Source organism: Neofelis nebulosa, chromosome 8 (genome assembly GCF_028018385.1).
Source record: "Neofelis nebulosa isolate mNeoNeb1 chromosome 8, mNeoNeb1.pri, whole genome shotgun sequence".
NCBI lineage: Eukaryota > Metazoa > Chordata > Mammalia > Carnivora > Felidae > Neofelis > Neofelis nebulosa.
Genome location: NC_080789.1, coordinates 99920424 through 99943360, shown reverse-complemented (window position 1 = coordinate 99943360; position 22937 = coordinate 99920424). Strand labels below are relative to the sequence as shown.

The following is a 22937-nucleotide window of genomic DNA, read 5'->3' as shown; positions in this document are numbered from 1 at the left end:
CTCTACCCACAGAATCCCTAGGAGGGGCGCACCTGGGTGGCTCAGTCGGTTTAAGCCTCCAACTTCCGCTCAGGTCTGATCTCGTCGTTTGTGAGTTCGAGACCCGCATCGGACTCTGTGCTGCTGGTAGGTCAGAACCTGGAGCCCACGTCAGCTTCTGCGTCTCTCTTTTCTCTATGTCTGACCCTCTCACACTCACACTCTCTCTCTCAAAAATAAATAAATACTAAAAAAAAAAAAGAAAGAAAGAAACTCTGGGAGAGAATTTTCTAGAGAAAAGGCAAAAAGCAAGGAAATTAATTGCTTAATCACTTAAAGTTTATTTGTTTCGGATTGGCTGTCCTTAGCTTTCAATTTTGTAATCTTAAGACATTTGCAGGCTGATTTTGGTTTGCTTATGGAGAGCCTCAGTCCAATGACTCCCTTGTTTAGTGAATTTGACACATTTTATACAGATTTAGGAAGGGCTCCAGGGAAGAATTGTGAGAAAATGGGTGGTTATCAAACTTTAGCGCATCAAAAGTATTCAGTGCTCGTGAAAGATGCTTGTGTTCCTTCTTTGGGGATTTCAATTTGGTATATACGTGGTGGGGGTAAGAATCTTCACTTAGCAACTCATGGAGGTCTTACTGTGAGCTCAATTCCCACGTTGGGCTCCACACTGGGTGTGAAGCGTACTTAAGTAAGCAAGCAAATAAATAAATAAATAAATAAATGCAGTCCTTCTTACTTTATCCAAATATTTCTCAGACTCCAGTGTTTTCCAGAATCCTCTGAGGATATGACTGCTAGATAAGACATAGGATGGTCAAATTAATTTGAATTTCAGATAGGTAGCAGATAAATTTTTAGTGCATCTCAAATAAGGCAATATTTGTGACATCTTAAAAAAATTTTTTTAGTGTTTAATTGAGAGAGAGAGAGAGAGTATGAGCGAGGGGAGGGACAGGGAGAAATGGAGACACAGAATCCCAAGAAGGATCTGGGCTCTGAGCTGTCAGCACAGTGCCCACCCAAAGCAGGGCTCCAACTCACGAGCTGTGAGATCATGACCTAAACCAAAGTCAGAAGCCCAACCGACTGAGCCACCCAGGTACCCCTATTTGTGACAAATCTCATCAGTTGTTTTAACTGAAATGCAAATGTCCTTTTTCTCCAACCATCACCGAATATTTTCTTCCTTTTTATTTTTTTATTTCTTTTTAATTTGAGAGAGAGCGCACGAGTGAGGTAGAGGGGAGAGTGATAGGAGGGTGGGGAGAATCTCAAGCAGATTCCATGCTCAGCATGGAGCCCAACACAGGTCTCCATCCCACGACCTTGGGATCGTGACCTGAGCCAAAATCAAGAGTCAGGTGCTCCATGTACTGAGCCACCCACGCATTTCCATCACTGAATACTTTCACATTGGTTGTTTGAATCTTTCTTGAGTCAGATACATGTGATGGCTGTCTCTTTTGTCTTTTTAGGAAATTTCAAAATATATAATCTCATGAGGAGATTCTCTTTATCACTGATTCCCTTTTTAACTTTTCCTAATCTCTCCTACCTCTAGGGTTACCTCTGTAACTTACTGGGTAACAAGAAGCTTGAGAAACTTAGAACTAAACTGCCGTACTTTTTATCTTGTTTCTTTCTTTCTCCTTTTACTTTCCCACCTGCTCCATTTTCTCTCTCCTCCTCTGCTCTCCCGTTTCCTTCTTAAGTCTGTTTCTCTGCTTTTGTCCCAGTTGTCTTTCTTGAAATTTCTACCAGGGCTTTCCCTTTTCCACTTTGTTCCCTCTTTTCTGTTTTACTCGTCCTCTTTTTCTTTCCTTCCTGCCCTCTCCCCAAGGCTTCCATGTCAAAGTTAAGCTCAGTAGGGTAAAAAAAAAAAAAAAAAAAAAAAAAAAAAAAAATTAAGCTTCGTAGAAACAAGTCAGGGCACTAGGAACCAGTCTGCAGTGTTGTTCCAGAAGGGGAGATTCTGTTCTGCCGGTCCCTTTGCTGGAGCAAGTTCTCAGTCAGGAGAAAGGAGGGCTTCAAGAAACAATTGCTTTGCCTGAGGATCTGATGGGAGGGTGATGGATAGCACTGCAGTTACGACTTGGAGAACTGCAGGAAAAGGAGGGGAACCACTGCCCGGCAGCGTGAGGGGAGGGGGTGGCTGGGAGAAAGAGCCAGTCAGGAAGAGCTTATGAAAGGGGAGGAGAATGTACTGGCTGCGTATGCCGCGTGCAAGAGACCTTTCTGCAGATATTGTGTCTTTGTGAGCTGACTGCAGAGGCCATGTGCATGCCGAATGTATGTGAATGTATGTGTTGCTGATTTCAGATCATGGGTCTGTGTGAACTGCTGACTGCAAGAAACGAGGATGTGTTGTTGAAAGGATTTTGCAGTCAGAGTGCTTGTTTGTGGTTCTGTGGTATGTGTGACTGACTTTTTGCCAAATGCACTGTTCTGATTCCAGCTCTGAAAGTTTAGTGGAAGTCTGGCTTCCTAAGCCAAGACACAACAAAGTTAGAAGGAAATTTGGGGGCAATGTGAGATGGACATGAAGACAGCAGCAAGAGAAAAGAAAAAAGGAGATTTGAAGAAAAGGCAGAATGACAAAGCAGAAGATTGAACAATAGAAATTCCCTCCTTAGAAAAGACAGAACTTTGATAGGAGGGAGGAAAGAAAAGTAACATTCTTCCAGGTATAGGCATTATGTATCCCTAATTCTTCCTGTACCTTGGTGAGATAGTTCCTAGTTTTTCTCTTGTTTCTTTCTAGACACGGTGTATCATGACATGTATGTTACAGGTATATTTTGGCTATACCAGGGGCTATTTTAAAACTTAACAGTTAAGCAGACGGGAGCATTAACAGTTCTTAAAAGAGAAAAAAGAGGGTTTGTTTTGTTCTTGTTGTTAGATAGGAAAGCTATTGGACATAATGGAAGGACATTCAGTCTTGATCAGAGATTAATTGAACAGGATTAGAGAATTACCATTGTGGTGATTAGAATAATAATGTGAAGTGCATGACACATTCCAAAAGCAGGGGTGTTGAAACACTCTATTGCCTCATTCCAAAGACGGTTATTGTTATTAATACAGTTGTTAACAAAATTTAATAGGGACGTACACCTGGAATGAAATATTTAAGTTAGGCTTAAGAACTTCTAGATCTAGGATAAACACAGATGCATCCTAACTTTGAACTTGGATGTGGACTGGGAGGGAAGTTTCAGTTGGGAGCATCCCAGTTTTGCTTTGTTGCCAAAACACTACATATTTTTGATGATTTCAAACTGCAGCCACTGTAATGTCTTTCTCAGCTCTTTACTCTCGTCATTCTTTAAACCTAAGTAGTTGGAAATTATTATAATTACATTTCCAATGTTACTTTTGCTCTGTTCATTAATGTCTTTTGTTTCCTTCAGCCATCTTATCCTCCTTTTCTTCCTACTAGTTGTTTTTTTCAATCTGCCTCTCTCCTTCGTTATTTCCTCCTCTCCATCATGTTTCCCTGGATTTGATTAAAATTCTCCTTCACTTCTTTCCTCACCTGTCTCTCCTTTGTCAAAATAATTATTTTTCAGGCTCGTCTTTCTCCTCATTCCTTTCTCTGGTGTCTTTGTCTCCAGCAGAGGGGGTCTGATGGTGATGGGAGGTAGGGATGAGGCCTGGGAGAAGGCAGGCTGGGAGGGGGAGGAGGAAGTGGTGTTTCAGCTGTTTCTGCCATCAGCCTATGAAAGGCCGATTTAAGCTCGCCTCTGTAAATTCCTCGCCTCCCATCCCACAGCCTTCCCCTTCAAAGAGTCTCTCTACTTTCCCACCTTAAATTCCACCTCCCTTTCTCCCCACCACATTTCTCGGGTGACATCACTTTCTGCCAGCTGTGACTGCGAGGGACACTGACCTACTTTTGCCCTCTCTGTTAGGCACTAAACCCTGGTTTCTCTGCTAAACTCTGGATTTCTGCTAACCACTTTTTGCCCCTGTGTGTCACTTGATCCTTTTTTTAAACCTCAAAACATTTCATGGTCTCCTATGAGGCTGTAGTTTTTAGTATTTAAACTTTGAGAAAAAGCATAATTATGAAAAAGCTTCTATGACTTCAGGAAATTCACTTATGATTTATATGGATGAGTGCTTTGTTAATCGAAACATAATCTCTCCATGGCTGAAGAATAACATGTATTAGTCATTTTTGAAGAATCTTCATAGGTATGCTTGGCTAATGGATTCTTTTGTGCCAAGTTCTTTGTTGTTTTTTTTTAAGAGGGAGATGAGGGGGCAAGTGAGTGAAGGGCAGAGAGAGAGAGAATCCTATGAGGGGTTGGAGGAGAGAAAGAGAGAGAAAGAGAGAGAGAGAGTTTCTCTTTTCTAGTGGGGCTCACCGGAAGTGGGACTTGAACTCACAAACTGTGAGATGATGATATGAGCCAAAGTCTGATGCTACTGAGCCACACAGGTGCCCTGTGACAAATTCTAATATATGTATTTACAAATGTTTTGCATATGACATTGGAGACATAAGCGAAAGTAGCAGGCATTGATCTACAAATAAAACTTTACATACGGTTGTCCCTGCATATCCACAGGGGATACATTCCAAGACTCCCAGTGGATGCCTGAAACCACAGATAATATTGAGGCCTATATATAAATTATGTTTTTTCCTATACATACACACCCATGATAGCATTTAATTTGCAAACTATGCACAGTAAGAGAGAGAAAACTAATAATAAAATATGCCAATTACAACAATATACTGTAATAAAAATTATGTGAATATGGTCTCTCTGGCTCAGTTGGTCGAGCGTCCGATTTTGGCTCGGGTCATGATCCTGCAGTTTGTGGGTTCAAGCCCCGCACAGGGCTCTGTGCTGACTGCTCAGAGCCTGGGGTCTGCTTTGGATTCTGTATCTCCCTCTCTCTGTGCCCCTCCCCCACTCATACTGTATTAAGAAGTGGGAGAAACTGCAGAAAAAACACATTTTTATAGCTTTTGGAGGGGCTAGAGTAAATGATCAGAAACATGTACTTTGATGATGCTTGGATTGAAATTCTGGTTCTGCCACTTGCTAGCTGTGTGAGTTTGGACAAGTTACTCAGCCTCTCTGTGCCTCAGTTTGCTCATTTGTAAAAAAAAAAAGATCCTGAGGTCCTTTAGGGTTATTATGAAGATTACACTGTTTCATATACATACAAAGGTTCTGAGAACATTGCATGTTCTAAGCTATTTTAGGTTTATTATGAGACTAGGGACAGATATATAACTATATATGTTTCAAGTATTTTTGTGGTAATTTTCTCTTGCGTACATTTTCATTCACCATTTCTGTACTCAGCAAGTCAGTGTTATAGATCTTCTATCTTAGTCTAAGTCGTCTACTCTGGCTGTCCACAGAAGTTCTGGGACCCGAGCAAGAGGGATCGAAACATGTGTATTAGAGATTTGTCTGGTGATTCCATTGTGTCACTCAGTATAGATTTCTCCTTTTCCTTTTTTCTTCCGCTTACTTTCTTTTCTGACTTTATTATACTGTTATGAGAAAACTTAAATTGAAAAGCACTTAGAGAAAAAAGCAAGGAGTTTGGGAATTCAGGTGGAGTTGATGGAAGCAAGGTTAAGTAAAAGCAAAGATGAGTTAAAAAAAAAAAATAACTCCGTGATCAATGCAGGTTTGAAAAGCCAGGAGAGCAAAAGTGATTTAAAAAGGAAATGAGGAGCACCCGGGTGGCTCAGTCGGTTAAGTGTCCAATTCTTGATTTTGAGTCAGGTCTTGATCTCACGGTTTGTGGGTTTAAGCCCTGCGTTGGGCTCTGTGCTAACAGCATGGAGCCTGCTTGGGATTCTCCCTCTCCCTGTCTCTCTGCCCCGCCCATGCACGCTTCCGCAAGGGCTTGGTCTCTCTCAAAAGTAAACTCTAAAAATATGAAAGAAAAAGAAGAAAGAGGGGCGCCTGGGTGGCTCAGTCGGTTAAGCGGCCGACTTCGGCTCAGGTCATGATCTCACGGTCTGTGAGTTCGAGCCCTGTGTCGGGCTGTGTGCTGATAGCTCGGAGCCTGTTTCAGATTCTGCGTCTCCCTCTCTCTGACCCTCCCCCGTTCATGCTCTGTCTCTCTCTGTCTCAAAAATAAATAAGCGTTAAAAAAAATTAAAAAAAAAAAAAAAGAAAAAGAAGAAAGAAAAAGAAATGAATATGGCAGGTAAAAATTGGGACAGAATAGATATAAATAGTACTGCTTCTTTGCACTGAGGATAACTACAAGAACTTAGACTCATGAACAGGGCTCCAGAGTCTAACTTTGTCTTTTTATTAAAGTTTTTAAAAGTGTTACGTATTTGAGAGAGAGTGCAAGGGGGGAGAGCGGCACATGGCAAGAGAGTCTTAAGCAGGTTCCATGTTGAGTGCAGAGCCTGACATGGTGCTTGACCCCACGACCCTGACATCATGACCTGAGCTGAAATCAAGAGCCAGACGCTCAGTTAATTAACTGAGCCACCCAGGTGCCCCGGTATAACTTTTTCAATACTAGGTTGTTAGGATGCTTTTAGAATTTTTATTCAATGTGTAAATGTTTAATACTAATTCAAGGTGCTGCTGGTGACATAAATTGTGACAGATCCACAGAGCTCTTGTGTGGCATTGGTCTGGTTGAAATGTTTACTAATTCATTCATGTTTCCCTGAACCAAGGGAGGGTGGTTCTTGTTTTATTTTTTCCCTTATTACCTGATGTTTCCTCTATTTTGTAGAAAAGAACACACTGCTTTTCACATTTACTTTTCCCTTTATTCTTACCAGATTGATATGCTTTAAAAAAAAAAAAAATTCTTGTTTTTGTTAGTTTTAAGTTTATGATTTTTAGGAGAGAGAGTGAGAGCAGGGGAGGGGCAAAGAGTAAGAAGGAGACACAGAATCCGAAGCAGGCTCCAGGCTCTGAGCTGTCAGCACAGAGCCCGACGTGGGGCTCGAACCCATAAACATGAGATAATGACCTACGCTGAAGTTGGACCGTTACCAGACTGAGCCACCCAGGTGCCCTCAAAATTTCCTTTTTTTTTTTTAGTTTTAAGTAATCTCTACGTCTAATGCGGGGCTCGAACTCACAGCCCTGAGAGCCAGCCAGGCACCACCCACATTAAGATACTTTTTTTTTTTAAGTTAGGTATTTATTTTGAGAGAAAGTGTGAGTGGGGGAGGGACAGAGAGCCAGGGAGAGCGAGAATTTCAAGCAGGCTCTGCACCATGCCGGGCTTGATGCCTGGCTTGAACTCATGAAATGTGAGATCATGACCTGAGCTGAATTTGGATTCTTAACCGACTGAGCCATCCTGGTGCCCTCAGACTGATATACTTTTAAGATATTCCACTGAACATGGGGTACCTGGGTGGAGTCGGTTGGGTGTCTGACTTCAGCTCAGGTCATGATCTCACAGCTAGTGAGTTTGAGCATTGCCCCGGGCTCTGCACTGACAGCTCAGAGCCTGGAGCCTGCTTCGGATTCTTTGTCTCCCTCCTTCCCTCTTTCTCTCTACCCTCCTCCGCTTATGCTCTGTCTCTCTCTGTCTCAAAAATAAATAAACATTAAAAAAAATTTTTTTTTTAAAGATATTCCAGGGGCGCCTGGGTGGCTCAGTCAGTTGAGCGTCTGACTTCAGCTCAGGTCATGATCTCATGGTCTGTGAGTTCGAGCCCCATGTCGGGCTCTGTGCTGACAGCTCAGAGCCCGGAGCCTGTTTCAGATCTGTGTCTCCCTCTCTCTCTGACCCCCCCTGCTCATGCTCTGTCTCTTTCTGTCTCAAAAATAAATAAACATTAAAAAAAAATTAAAAAAAAAAAAGATATTCCAGTGAACAGAGAATCAGGAGACTCAGAAATTGCCACCAATGATTTCATCTTGATGCCTCAATTTTCCCTTCTGTCAGAGGGGTCTAGAAATAAATAGTTTCTTAACCTTACAAAGTTGCTGGTAGTTAAAATGAGTTTGTAAATGTTAAGGCTTTAGGGCGTCTGGCTGACTCGGTGGGTGGAGCGTGTGACCCTTGATCTCAGGGTTGTGAGGTTGAACCCAACGTTGGATGTGGAGGTTAAAAATGTGGAAGGTTTTATTTTAAAAAAACCGTTTAATGTTTATTTTTTTCTGAGAGAGAGACAGAGACAGAGTGCCAGCGGGGGAGGGCAGAGAGAGAGGGAGAGACAGAATCCGAAGCAGACTCCAGGCTCTGAGCTGTCAGCACAGAGCCCCTTGCGGGGCTCAAACTCACAGACTGTGAGATCATGACTTGAGCCAAAGTGGACACCCAACCAACTGAGCCACCCTTTAAAAGGCGCCCTTTTAAATAAAGGATATTTTACAAATGAATTTTCTCTAAGACATTATTCTCAAAGTCTCATGGGTCTAAGAATTATTTGGGATGTGAATTCAAAATGCAGACTCAGGGGTGATTGTCTACGCTTTGAGTTTGGCTCAAAAATACAGATATCCAGGCTGATTCAGAAGGTCAGACGTAAGGGCCAAGGAGTCTGCAATGTGAACACGCATTCCAAGTTATTCCTGAGTGGTAGAGAAAATGAAATATTCCAAACAGCCAGATACAATTAAGGAGGGGGAACCCTCCATTACTTCTCGAAGTCTTATTTTTCTTTACGCCCTTTCCTCCTGATTGAGCCAAGGTACGGTCTTCACTCCTTTCCCCCACCTCCCATCCTCCTTTGTGTCTGGCATTGACATTTTCTTCTCGTAGTTGAAGAGGCGCTCAGTTTAATGTGTAGAAATGGAGTGGCGGAAAGGGAGGAGGGATGTGGGTGGGGAAAGGCTAGATCAGTATTTAGCTATTCTAACTGTGGAGACTGTTGTTGTCGGGCTGGTTCTAGCCGGCTGGTTCAGGGAGAGGAAGCCGTGGGGACAGCTAGAGCCTGGGCAGCTGCCCCTGCAGTTCTGTATTTGCTAGTGTAGGTTCTGATGTGACACAGACTACCTTTTCTCCACCCACATGAATTTTACAGGAATCACATCAGATATGCCGTGAGGACTACTATTTTAAGTACTGATAACAGTCCTGGATTCATTCCTGTTTACAGTTCTCCTCTTTGCTACTCGGAGGACTTTAATTTCAATCCAATCCCAGCTTGTTTTCTTGTCTCAACCCAGGAAGGAAAGATTTGCGCCAGATGGCGTCTATGCGGTACTTAAAGATTTTTGCTTGATGTGCATTCTAGAAAATATGTAAGTAATGTTTTTCTGGATGGTGGAGATAGACACCAAAGCAACACAAGTTGAATCAGAGACAGGGAATTAGTGGCACCTGGACAACTTTGTTAGGGGAGATTTTGTTTTCATCACCTCCTCACATTTTATGTGCCTTCCCCCTAGTATCTTCATATTGTCTACCAAGAACTTTTATAAGTGTTTCTTGCTGGGTACCTGGGTGGCTCAGTCAGTTGAACATCCCACTTTGGCTCAGGTCACAACTTTGGTCTGCAAGTTTGAGATTGAGTTCGAGCCCAGCACGGGGCTGTCTGTTGTCAGCTCAGAACCCACTTCTGATCCTCTGTCCCCCTCTCTTTCTGCCCCTCTCCCCGCTCATGCTCTCTTTCTCAAAAATAAAAATATTAAAAAAAAGTGCTTCTTGCTGCAAATCTCGCTATCACATTCTAACCAGCTAATCCATTGATTCATTGAAATGTGTCTAGATAATGTGTACTGTCATATATAGTTAATTCTAATATCTCTGTTGTCTAAACCTTGGTTCAGCTTAGCTGTGTGTTAGAATTCCCCGGAGAGCCTTAAAAAATATTGGTGCCTGGATCCCAGTAACAGTTTGTACTATGACACATAGCTAAACATTGCATAACTTCTCTTTGATATTTGACTATTTTGGTATAGCCTACACACACACACACACACACACACACACACACACACACACACAAGTATAAAAACATTTTATTTTTAAATACACTCTACACCCAACATGGGGCTCAAACTAACAACCCTGAGATTCAGAGTCACTTGGTCTACTCACTGAGCCAGCCAGCCAGCTGCCCCAATAACCAATATTTTCTGAGGACTTACTATGTAGTAGATCATATTTGAGTTACCTCAATCTCTATTTTGTGGATGAGATAACTGAGGCTTACAGAGGTTAAGCACCAATCACATGCCACTAGGAAATAAAGCTAAGATTTTAAATCAGATTTACCTGACTCCAGAGATGCTAGGTTGCTTATTATGTCTTCTCAAGGGATTCAACTGACCCCAGAGCATACTGAAGAATATTAATTTAATGGTTAAAAATGAGTGGTGCATGATTAAACCAAGATAAGCTTTAAGTAGTACTTAAAGTACTTTTTTTTAAAGTTTATTTTGAGAGTGAGAGTGGGAGGGGCAGAGAGAGATGGAGAGAGAGAGACAATCCCAAGCAGACTCTACACAGACAGCATTGAACCTGACGTGGGGCTCGAACTCACAAACTGTGAGATCATGACCTGAGCCGAAACCAAGACTCAGATATTTAACTGACCGAGCCACCTAGGTGCTCCAAAATACTTTGTTTTGTAACGTAAACTCTACCCACAACGTAAGGGTCAAGCTTAGGTCCCCAAGATCACATGCTCTATTGACTGAGCCAGCCAGGTGCCCCCAAATACTTTCAAGAATATATTGTTACCCAAAGGAGATGTGAGTCCATACCTGTCTAAATAACAACCATAAAAGCACAAAGATTATGACTGAGTCCAAGAATCTGAACCTTTGTGGACCTTGCTTTCCATTATGGAAATGCTAAAAATAATTTAAATAAAGTGAATTTGATCATTTATGTAAATATTATATACTGACAATTTAAGCCATATCCTTGGCTTTGCATTTAAGAATATACTTCTGTCTTTTGTTTGTTTCTGACTACCTTAAGTGGAAACCAAAACGTTGCATACATTATGAATTTCTTTGGATGTGTCTGGCGTATAATGACAGTGCATGAAATACATAGCATTGTTTTGTTTTTTTTTTTTTTTAAGTGGCCAGTGAATTACTAGTCTAATATTCCCTACCCACAGTTTCAGCAATACATCCCTTTCCTGCGTGCTGCATGGTTACCTTGAATTAGGTTTCTTAACAGGACGGAAGAATAGGATAGGTAGTACTGATAATCGGTGGGGTCAGTCATACAACCTTTTCCCTCTGTCAATCACCCTGTGTATCTTTTGCCAGATTCTCATTGTGTTAGCATCTCTGTGATCAAGGTTCTCTTGATCACAAAATGCTTCTCTTCTTTGTCTTTAGGTTGAATATACTTTGCTTCAGGAGACTGAATATCAGGGTGGAAATAAAGAGCAACATCTTAGTTCTGTAGACTCCCCCCTCCCCTTTTTTTGAAGGTAGTAATAGCACATTTATTCCTGTAAACGTGTCCTTTGTGAGAACTGTTCCCTCCTAGGTTACTCTCAGTGGCAAAACAGCAGCAAACACAATAGCACTTGCTTTGTGCCAGGCGTTAAGTCTTATCAGCTAATTCACTCCTTATACCAACTCAATGAAGTAACTATTTTTGTATATTCTACAAAATACTTTTATAGTTAACTTTTGTAGTCGGGCAGATTAAGGTAGAGAAGTTAGGGTACTTCAGAAGATTTAAGTAAGGGGAACTAGAACTCTGAGCAAGTCCAGAAGTTAACCACCCTATGTTTTGCTATATCTCTTAAAGGACCAAGTGAATGAAATCAGCAAAAAAGGCAGACTAAAATGGTTGGGAAAGGATTGCTGAAAAGAATTTGTTGACTTAGGCGACTCAGAATGGAATGTGATTCGTAAGAAGGCAAACTGGTTAGTTAGGACATCTTTGTATCCCTCATGTGGGATCTCTAGGGGTAATAAGTGACTATGGTTATTTTGGAAATGAATCCGCCAGGTACAGTCGCACGGTGATCTGTTACCTTTCGTTTCATTCTTTATGATCTAGAAAAATTAACACAGGACTAACGTAGCTGAACATATTCAGATTCATTCTTAGAGCAACCTTGGAATATATTCTTAGCTTTTCATAACAAAGGCTTGGGGGGAAGTTATGAAACTAATTTGCCCCAAGGTTTATACTGGTTTCCAAGTAGCAGAGCGGGCTGTACCACACTACCCCGCCTATATGTTTAAGCCTGCATAAAGCCCTGAGCATGTATGATGTACTGTAGTTTACAAATTTGTCTTACAACGTACAGAGGCAACGTCTTCATTCCGTACACGCATAAGGACCTTATAGGTATTGATCTTTGTTCCCAATCTTTGCCTGTGGGAGGGGAGAGACGACGGCTTGCGGGGACACCAGGCGGAGGGCGCCGGAAAGGCTGCGCGGGAGGTGGGCTGGGCTGGGCAGGGCAGGAGACAGAGGCGTGGACACGCACAACCACACAGTGCCCCAAGAGGCTTGGTGGGCTGGCGTCAGGGTTCAAAGTGTGCATGAATGGGGCCAGAGGAGGGAATGTGAGGGCAGGGAGGGTGTACAACGGAAGGAATCAATCTCGCGGTTTCGAGGTGGGAACAAACCTCGTCTCCCCCCCCCCCCCCCCCGGCGTTTCCCTTCCTTAGTAAGGACGGTTTGGGGGCGGGTGGGGAAAGCGCGTCCTCGAAGCGCTCTCGCGCTCCCATTTACCTCTCGGCACTCGCGCTCCATCGACCCTCTACCACCCGAGAGGCTGACGATGGCTGCGAGTGGGGACGCGGAGCCTGGAGGGCGGGTCTCGACGCAGGTGTTGGATGGATCCGCTAGGCCGGGCTCGCCTGGCTGGCTGGCTGGCTGGCTGGCTGGCCCGGCCCCTCGCCCCGCGGCCACCGCCCCCCGCCCGCCGCGCCGCCGCGCCTGGGGGGCGGGGCCGGGGCGCGCGAGGGTCCTCTGCACGCGGGCGGGCGGCGCGCGGCGCCTCAGTCTGGGGGAGCGCAGGGCGGTCTCCGCCGGCGTCGCGCGCGCTGTGTGTGAGCGGGGTTGCGCGCGCGCGCGCGCACTACAGGCGAGTGAGGGAGCGAGGAGCGGCCGGGTGTGAGAGTGTGTTTGGGGGTGGGGGCGAGTGTGTGTGTGTGTGGGAGTGTGTGTGGGAGTGTGTGTGGGAGTGCGTGGGAGTGGGGGTGAGGGACAGCCAGACCGACCGCAAGGCTGTGAGAAAGTGGGCGAGGGTGCGAGGGTGCCCGGCCTGGCTGCGGGAGCCGCGGTGGCGGAGGAGAAAGGAGGCGGCTCCCGGCATCCCGACCCCCTCCCCCTCCTCTCCTTCTCGGACTTCCAGCCAGCCTGCCCGGCAGCCCGCGGTTCCCTCGGAGGCCCCAGCCCGGCTCCGCTGGCCGAGAGCGAGGGAGGAGCCGCCGGAGCCAGGTGAGCGGTGCGATCGCTTCCCTCCCCCGGTGTAGTGGCGTGAGGCGGAGGCGCGCCCGCCGCCGCCCCCCCCCCCGCGCCCCTCCCCCAAATGGGCGACTGCGGCCTTAGGTACTCGGCGACGAGCTGGGGCTCGGCCGGGCGGGGCGCGCCGGGGGCCTGGGGGCTTGTGAAGCCGCGGGGGGGGGGGGTCGCTCCGCCGCGCGGGGGGGGGGGTGAGAAGCCCCGGCCCGGTCGGCGTGCTGGGAGGGGGCCGAGGTCGCCGGGTGCGTGTGACGGGTGAGAACTGCCGGGGACAGGCGGCGTCCTCGGGCGTGAAGTGTGCTTCCCCCTGTTTGTGAGGGGGGTGTGGTAACCCTGGGAGTGCTCGTTGGAGTAGAACACGCGTTGTGCCAACCTGACCTCCAGCGTGTGGTGATCGCTCCTGCCCCTGCTTCCATCAGACACATTCCTGTGGTGTGACCGAGGGAGGAGGATGTGGTGTTCGTCCTGCACTTAGTATGGTTTAAATCCCATGGTTTCCTCCTTACGTGTGAAATTTTAGAGAGTGTGACAGTCCTACCTCCTTTGCCTTTGGCAGTGCTCTGAGTAAGAATGGGGTGACAAATAATTGCTTGGCTCGTTCGATTTTTCTTTTTTTTAAGGCATTTGACCATGATGCAAATCTTGCCCCCCTCCCTTTAAAAAAAACCCCAAACTAGTTAGATAATAACTTCACATTTGCCTTACTAATGTGTCCTTATCTCAGATGGCGGATTTGTAATCCCAGTATTTTACCCCACTTGTAGGTGTGAATAGAGAGGGGGCGGTAATTGCATTCTATGAGTGAGGTTATGCTACCCGTGTTGACTGTAACTTCCGATGTGAATTCTTTTAGCATGCTGTTATTTTCCCATTAATTACATAAATTGTTCTCACATCTTTGGGGAGTTGGATTAAATTCTAAATCTGAACGGAAAGTACGTGAGGCAGCCTAATATGGAAGATACTCTTTTTTTGTGGGCTTGGTGTTTGTTGTATGTACCGAAGTTCTTAATTATTAAATGTAACCTTTTAAAATTTAAATGCTATGTAAATTTCGTTAGGTCTTTAACACCATTGGGCCGTTGAAAGGTCTTTTTTTTTTTTTTTTTTTTCTGTTTCTTACAAAGAATTCACTGTCAGAATACTATAAGATATTCATTTGGAATAAAACACTCTGAAATTCCAGTCATGGAGATTGAACATTTATTTTCTAACTTTTAGAATGACAACCTCTAATTTTCAAAAATGACAGTCATAGTTAAATTTCTCTTCTAATGGTTGCTGTGTGTTATTTGGTCAGTATGTCAAAGGGGAGGAGGCCTATTTTTCTTTGGAGGTGATCTTTTGTTTATTCCTTTCTATCTTGGTTAGTGCAGTGACTTTCCTTCTTTCATGTCAAAGATTTGGTTGTTAGTTTGGCAAGATGGCTGTTGATGTTTTCATCTTTCTCTGTCTCCTTTTTTTTTCCTCTTGTTTTCTCTTACCCCCACCAGGTGCCAGAGTCTGCTTGTTGGGGAGTGGGGGCACTCTGATTCTGACCACAGGGAGCCAAGAGCATCAAATACATTCATGTAGAACCTTCCACTCATTGAAGGTCCATTTTTCTGTTCCCTCCTTTCCCCCTGCAGGGGGGAAGGAGTTGAATGACTAACCTTTAGACTTTGGGCTACCAGCTAAAATTCCACTTAGTTGCTGGTGGATAGCTTTTAATTTTTTTTCATTTTCTTAGATTCATTGAGTGGCAACCAGAAATTTCCCTTTTTTTTCTTTTCCTTCTCATTCAGTTCCTTTTCTCTCTCCACAAGGAAATCACTAGCAACGTTTTATAAATCCTCTACCCCTTCTTAGCTGCATTATGAAGGCATACACTAAAGAGAACATGTTTTTACATAGGACCAATGAATGCCAGCCAGACTTCAGGCATTAGTGTGTTGGGGTACAGGATGAACCATGGCTAAAAAAAAACACCTCCCAATTCTTGTTTTTCTCAGTTTGTATCCACCTGGGATTACTGGGGTAGGTTACTAGATTGATTTCTCAAAACTTCTCCCCTGTCTATGACCTGAAAGAACATAACACTGGAAGGATTTGGGGGAAGGGGAAAGAACAGGACCAGTTGATCCACAGTTTGAGAAGTAGCTTTTATCTTTCTCTGGGGGGCGGGCATAGAGACTTAAACTGCATGAAAGTGGGTGGAGGAATGTAGGAACAACACGACAAGAGTGACAGAAAACCAAGCATAAGTTAGGAAGGGGGAGTTTGTATGTTGCTTACACCGTTTTGGGGGTTACTTAGTGATGTGGATTTGTAGAGAGTTTATGGCAGGTTAGGTTACAAAGAGTAATCTCTGCAAGTGGGATTAAGTCATAGGCATATGGGGAAAGAGCTTTGAAATTATAATTTAATGTTATTTTAATATCTGGGCATAGATTGTGATAGGAAGAATAAAAATATGTTAATGTTAACTGTACTGGCATACACAGTTGTTTCAAGAGAGGTTGAGTAGGAGAGATTAGGTACAGATATTGGGGAAACTGTCTTTCATTATTTGGGAATCTTCCTTTTCGTCATATTAGGGGCTGTTAAGAAATAATAACATACTACCCCCCAAAATATCTGTACATAATGTGTTTTAGATTTGTGTGCAATATGTGAATGTGTACATATTAGATTTGCAGAAAAGGACTGACTTTCTGACTTCATGATGTCATGCCATGCTGTTTTTTCAATGTTTTCTTTTCCAGTGTGTTTTTCCTTTCAAACTTGGCTTGGAGGACAAAAGCTACAGAGCTAGCTAGCTCTACTCCCTTAGAGCCTGGTCTGCATGGAACCCATCTGCTTATTTATTTATATTTTTTAACTGCTTTTACTGAAATTACAGGTTTTTTTTCCTTCTGACTTTTATTGTTAGCAAAGGTAATTATTTCAGGATGAGATGTATAATGGTGATGGAAAGTAGCATTAGGCTTGGGTTTTTAGTGTTTTCTTTCCCCCCAAATGTTTGTTTATTTTTGAGAGGGAGATGGTGCATGGGGTGGGGGCAGGATAAGAAGGGGACAGAGGATTTGAAGCAGGCTCTGAGCTAACAGCCGGATGTGGGGCTTGAACTCATGAACTGTGAGATCATGTCCTGAGCCAAAGTCAGATGTTCAACCAACTGAGTAACCCAGGCGCCCCATTGGGTTGTTTATTTATATGTGAAATTGAAAAGATAAATTATGAATTTTTGACAGCTATGTTTAGATCTTATGGGGTATGCATTTGCCTACTATTAAATATTGAAAATGTTTTTTGATCCTGCCTTATGATTCAATATAACAGACCCCTTTATTTTATTTTGTTTTTTAATTTTTTTTAACGTTTATTTATTTTTGAGACAGAGAGAGACAGAGCATGAACAGGGGAGGAGCAGAGAGAGAGGGAGACACAGAATCTGAAACAGGCTCCAGGCTCTGAGCTGTCAGCACAGAGCCTGTCACGGGGCTCGAACTCACGGACCATGAGATCATGAGCTGAGCCGAAGTCAGACGCTTAACCGACCAAGCCACCCAGGCGCCCCTAACAGACCCCTTTAAAATAACTCCTTGGGGCGCCTGGGTGGCTCGGTAGGTTAAGTGGCCGACTTCGGCTCAGGTCATGATCTCACAGACTGGGAGTTCGAGCCCTGCGTTGGGCTCTGTGCTGACAGCTCAGAGCCTGGAGCCTGTTTCAGATTCTGTGTCTCCCTCTTTCTGACCCTCCCTCGTTCATGCTCTGTCTCTCTCTGTCTCAAAAATAAATAAACATTAAAAAAATTAAAAAAATAAAATAACTCCTAACCCCTACCGCTTAACATTTAGCTGTCATATATGAGGTTTTATGTTGCTTGCTGGAGATAATAGAGAATAAAATAAGGATTCTGTCTTCATGGAGTTCACAGTCTAATTTCATTGATCCTTGTTTTTTTCATGTGGCAGTCTGTTCTCCCATCAGTGTCCGGAGGAGTCTGCTAGATTATTGTAAAATGTGTATCGATTTATGAATTGATAAAGTAATAAATTTGTGTAAACATCGATATGCCAAATTAATTTTTACTTCCTTTCTTTCAAAAGTGGCAGCATATCACCACGTTGTGACCAAGAAAAAAAAAATTTACAATTGTTGTATCACTATACTGTACACCTGAAACTAATACAACACCATATGTTAACTGGAATTAAAATAAAAACAAAATTTCAAACCTACCCCTTACTTAAATGTTTTGCTCTGTTCAGCTCCTTTTCATTTCTTTCCCTCTCCCCTCTCCCTCCCTCCCTCCCCTCCCACCTCCTCCATCCCCCCAACCTTTCCTGTTGCTAGCTCTTGACTTCATGTTCTTAGGAATATAGAAATAAGGTCTCCAAATAGAATATGGATTTGCGATATTAGGTCACACTAGTTCTCTCTTACTGCTCCACTTTCCCGTATTTGGCAGCATTTTAGACTTTGATAGTTTATCAGAAAACTACATTTTGGAAATATCTTGCAGGTTTGTCCAAACAGGAACTTTGAAATTTTTCCTGATTCATTGTGGTTTTTAATTGTTAGCTTATTCCTTTGACATGTGAATTAGTTAGCCATGTTTGTAAAACCTTCAACTTAAATATAGTAATATCTTCCCAACTCATTTTTCAAGGTAATGTCCAGAAAGAAAATTTAGAAGGAAGGCCCAACATTTAACATGTTAAACATGATGAACTTTTTTAAAAAATAAAGATCTTATTTATTTATTTTGAGAGAGAGAGCGAGAGAGAGAGATAGTACATGAGCAGAGAGAGAGGGGGAGACAGAGGATCCAAAGCAGGCTTCACGCTGACACCGTTGAGCCTTGATGCAGGGCTCAAACTCATGAACCGTGAGATCATGACCTGAGCCGAAGTCAGACACTCAACCCACTGACCCACCCAGGTGTCCCAATGTTTATTTTTGAGAGAGAGCACAACCAGGAGAGGGAGAGAGAGACAGAGAGAATCTGAAGCAGGCTCCAGGCTCTGAGCTGTTAGCACAGTGCTCAATGCTGGGCTCAAATTCACAAACCATGTGAAATCATGACCTGAGCCAAAGTCAGATGCTTAACTGACTGAGCCATCCAGGTGCCCCTAAGATTTTATTTATATTTTCAAAGTAATTTTTGTACCCAGTGTGGGTCTTGAACTCACAACCCCAAAATCAAGAGTCAAATGCTCTACTGACTGAACCAGCCAGGTGCCTCTAAACATGAGCTCTGAGTAAGCCATACTACCCTTTGAGTCTCAGGAAGACTTTGCAAATTTTATGCCATGTTCCAGAAAGAGATACATTGATTTAACATTCCTGTATTAAGTGAAATCATTAGAAGTTTTATTTGGGTTACTGAGAACTTTATTTGTGAGAAAACTTTATTTAAAGTTTACTCATTTTTAAAAGAGAGAGAGTGGGAGTGTGGGAAGGGCAGAAAGAGAGGGAGAGAGAATCCCATGTAGACTCTGTGCTGTCAGCACAGAGCCCGATGATCCATCTGGCAAACCCTGAGATCATGACCTAAGCTGAAATCAAGATACAGACACGTAACTGACAGAGCCATCCAAGCACCCCTTGATACGCTTTTTTAAAAAAGATTTTTTGGGGCGCCTGGGTGGCGCAGTCGGTTAAGCGTCCGACTTCAGCCAGGTCACAATCTCGCGGTCTGTGAGTTCGAGCCCCGCGTCAGGCTCTGGGCTGATGGCTCGGAGCCTGGAGCCTGTTTCCAATTCTGTGTGTCTCCCTCTCTCTCTGCCCCTTCCCCGTTCATGCTCTGTCTCTCTCTGTCCCAAAAATAAATAAAAAACATTGAAAAAAAAATTTAAAAAAAAAAAAAAAGATTTTTTAAGTATTCCCTATATCCAAATGTGGAGCTCGAACCTAGGAACCCAGAGATCAAGAGTCATATGCCCTACCAACTGAGCCAGCCAGGGGTACCATTCAGAGAAAACTTTTTTTTTAAAGTTTAGTTTTGTACACCAGACTATTTTTATATACCAGACTGTTAAATTACCTGTAGCTTTGAATAACAAAGCTTTGAATAGCAAAGTTACAGGTAATTTAAGTAAAGGTAACATAATTTTCTGATCTTTTAGTTGAGTATATGTAAATTTGCTTGTTAATTTGCTCATGATGTTTGTTTTTCTTCTCCAGTTTTCTTTTTATTGTGGTAAAATATACAGCATAAAATTTACCTCCTTAATCATTTTTTAGGTACACAGGTTAGTGATATTAATTATATTCATATTCTTATGCAACTATCTACCATATTCATTTCCAGAACTCTATATATTACAGAACTGAAACTGTATACCCATATAACTAACTCCTCATTCTCCCAACACCCCAGCCTGTGGCAACCACCATTCTACTTTCTGTGGATTGACACATTATATATTTTATATACTGGTGCATAATGTCCTCCAGGTTTATCCATGTAGCAGCATGTATTGGAATTTAACTCCTTTTTAAGGCATTGTATGTACATACTGTATCTTATTTATTCATCTGTCAACCGAAGGCTTGGGTTGCTTCCACCTTTTAGCTATTGTAATGCTGCTATGAACATGTGTATGAAGATTCTTCTTTGAAGACTGTTTTCAGTTCTTTTGGTTATATACCTACAACTAGAATTACTGGATCATACAATATTTCTATTTTTATTTTTTTGAGGAACTGCTATACTATTAAAAAATTTTTTTTTAATGTTTATTTATTTTTGAGAAAATGTGAGGGACAGAGCATGAGCAGAGGAGGGGCAGAGAGAGAGGCAGACACAGAATCTGAAGCGGGCTCCAGGCTCTGAGCTGTCAGCCCAGAGCCCGATGCGGGCTTGAACTGATGAAAGGTGAGATCATGACCTGAGCCGAAGTTGGATGCTTAACCGACTGAGCCACTCAGGTGCGCCTGCCATACTATTTTTAATAGCAGCTGCACCATTTTACATTCCAACCAACAATTTTCAAGGCTTCAGGTTTCTCCACATTCTCCCCAACATTTGTGATTTTTTGTTTTTTGACAGTAGACCTCCAGTGTGTGCGAGTTAATTATATGGTTTTGATTTGTGTTTTCCTAATGATTAGTGATGTTGAGCATCTTTTTTTGGTGATGTTTTATTATCACATCCTTTTAAAAAAGCTCTGTGACGGCTGGGAGTATGTCTATTTTGTTTACCATGATATTTTAGACTGCATAGTAGGCACTGAAATACTAATTTTTAAATTAAATGTATTTAATCGAATACTTAGTGTTTTTAGTATTTAGATTCTTAATTGATCTGAGATTATGACCAGTGTTTGACTTTGAACAGTTTTTTTTTTTTTGAGAGAGGGATATAGAAATACTTCTCCAGGGATGTTGTAAAAATTAATGTAAAAGTGAAATGATGAAATGTAAGATGATGATCTTGTTAGTGTAAAAAGAAACTCCCTCTTATCATCGATACCAATACTTACTGGTATTTTAATGTCAAGGGAATATTTCAATGTCAAGGGAATATTTTCATACAAAAATTTTAATGTCAAGGGAAACTTTTCCTATAAGATTTGACCAAGGTATGATGGACTATACTTGTTAAGGTAAGGTTTTATGGCCTATAATAAAGAATTCCCAGATATCATTTACATAAGCAAAAAAGGTAGTAGGTAGTCCAGGGTCACAGCACTACACAGTTGTCAGGCATTCAAGTTTTATCATGTCTCTGTGTTTTTCCTAGGGTTCACTTTTCACTCCTGTCTTCATAGTCTAGGTGGTTGTTAGAGCTGTAGCCATAACACTTACATTCCAGGAAGGGTGGAGGAAGGGCCAAGGAATAGTATAGTATACCTCTTAAGTATGTGTTCTGAAAATTTCAGTGCAGTACTTTCACTCAGCTCTTATTGAGTAAAATTTACTTATATGATCACATCTAGTTGCAAGAAAGCCTAGAGAATACAGTCTGTTCGTTACATGGCATTGTGCTTAGCTAGATATTGGATATCTTATTACTAAGGAGTCATTAGAAAATGGATATTGGAAAGGAAGTGGCAGTCTGTGCCATGGAGTGTGTGGAATTTGAATTCACTTGGCTTTACCACTTAATTTCTTGGCTAGAACGTATTCAGCTAACAAATGAAGACAGTAATGCACCAAAGGGATGGTTGTGAGGATTGAATGAGAAGATACAGATAAATCGCCTACCATGGTATAATGTGGGTTTTTAAAAATATTTATCCAAATTCCTTTCATTGTCTTTAGGTATGGTAGAAAAAAGTAGAAAGAAATCAGAAAACCTGAATCTTAGTCCTGGCTCCGTTATTGTGATAAGCTCATGATAACTTAAAACGGTCAGGCTGTTTCTTTAAAATAGGAAGATATATGTGTGTATTCCTCATGTAATTACATGCAGATTAGATTAGAAAATATATGTGGAATGTGTTTCATGAGCTGTAAATGGAGAATAGTTTTAACCTTATCTGTGTGCATTATTTCGCCTTTGTCCTGCATATGTTTCTTTGTATGAGGAAAGGGAATTTATAGGCACTTGTCTATATATTTCAAAGTGTTGCCTTTTCTTACCTTCATTGGTTTTTCTGTTTCATCACTCATTTTTTTTCAGTCTTTTGATAAAGGGATCTTCTTGAGATTGGGTAGGAAAATCATTGCCCTCTCTTTCCCCCCATAATCACATATGTAGCTTAAAAAAAAAAAAGTATCATAGGTAAAAGTGCTGTAAAAAGGAGAGAGTGTGAATGAGTGTGTCATGTAACCTTTAGGAACTTACTGGTTTGCTCTATTTTTGAGGTATATCCTTTTCAATATAAGGAGGGGGTTGTGAGGGCTATCATACATTTCTTTTCTGTCATAGCTAAAGACAACTTTGATTAATATCTAGCCTTTTGCTCCTACTTTCAAAGCATTCCGGTCTGCCTTAAAGTTAATGTGGCAAAGAACATGGCATTTTGTATAAACTCAGAACACCTAAACAGTGATCTTATTTTATGTGGCATCTTAGGTAAAGGATGAGATTTTATAGGAACTATCCAGATTTCAGAGGGACATTTTTTTAGAGATTATTTATTGATGAACATTGTTAGTGAGTAATGGGGTAATTGGACTAAGACTATTATTTGGTTATTTCTGAGACTCTTCTGAGGTTTTCAAGTTACCATTCAGTCATTTTCTGTACCTTAATAAGAGCTACAAAAATCACCTCCTATCCCCAAATAGTATGGGTCTTCCTTTTCACCCTTCCTTTTTTTTTTTTAAAAGGTTTTATTTATAATTTTTTTATTAACAAGGTTTCTTTTTAATGTTTATTTTTGAGAGAGAGAGAGAGAGAGACAGAGTGTGAGGTGGGGGAGGGACAGAGAGAGAGGGAGACACAGAATCCAAAGCAGGCTCCAGGTTCTGAGCCCGATGCAGGACTCGAACTCAAACTGGGAGATCATGACCTGAGCTGAAGTCCGGATGCTCAACACACTGAGCCACCCATGCATACCCTTTTAAAAATTCATCTTATAGCACTGACAGTATAAAAAAAAATTAATTACAACATACTGTGATAATTGCCAGAATAT

At 42.3% G+C, this 22937-nt stretch overlaps 2 protein-coding genes across 6 annotated transcripts in view; one reads left to right on the top strand and one right to left on the bottom strand.

Annotated features, from left to right (window-relative positions):
* MFAP5 (microfibril associated protein 5) overlaps positions 1 to 12718 on the bottom strand; it is a 46311-nt gene extending 33593 nt beyond the window's left edge. The window contains exon 1 of the mRNA XM_058743775.1: positions 12628 to 12718. The gene's annotated coding sequence lies outside the window, so the exon portion shown is untranslated. The remainder of the gene's footprint in view (positions 1 to 12627) is intronic.
* RIMKLB (ribosomal modification protein rimK like family member B) overlaps positions 12450 to 22937 on the top strand; it is a 71960-nt gene continuing 61472 nt past the window's right edge. For 3 of the 5 annotated variants that reach the window (XM_058743769.1, XM_058743768.1, XM_058743773.1), the window contains exon 1: positions 13199 to 13338. The gene's annotated coding sequence lies outside the window, so the exon portion shown is untranslated. Of the gene's footprint in view, positions 12510 to 13198; positions 13339 to 22937 lie in introns of those variants that run through there. The other 2 variants (XM_058743772.1, XM_058743770.1) reach the window with 2 other exon arrangements.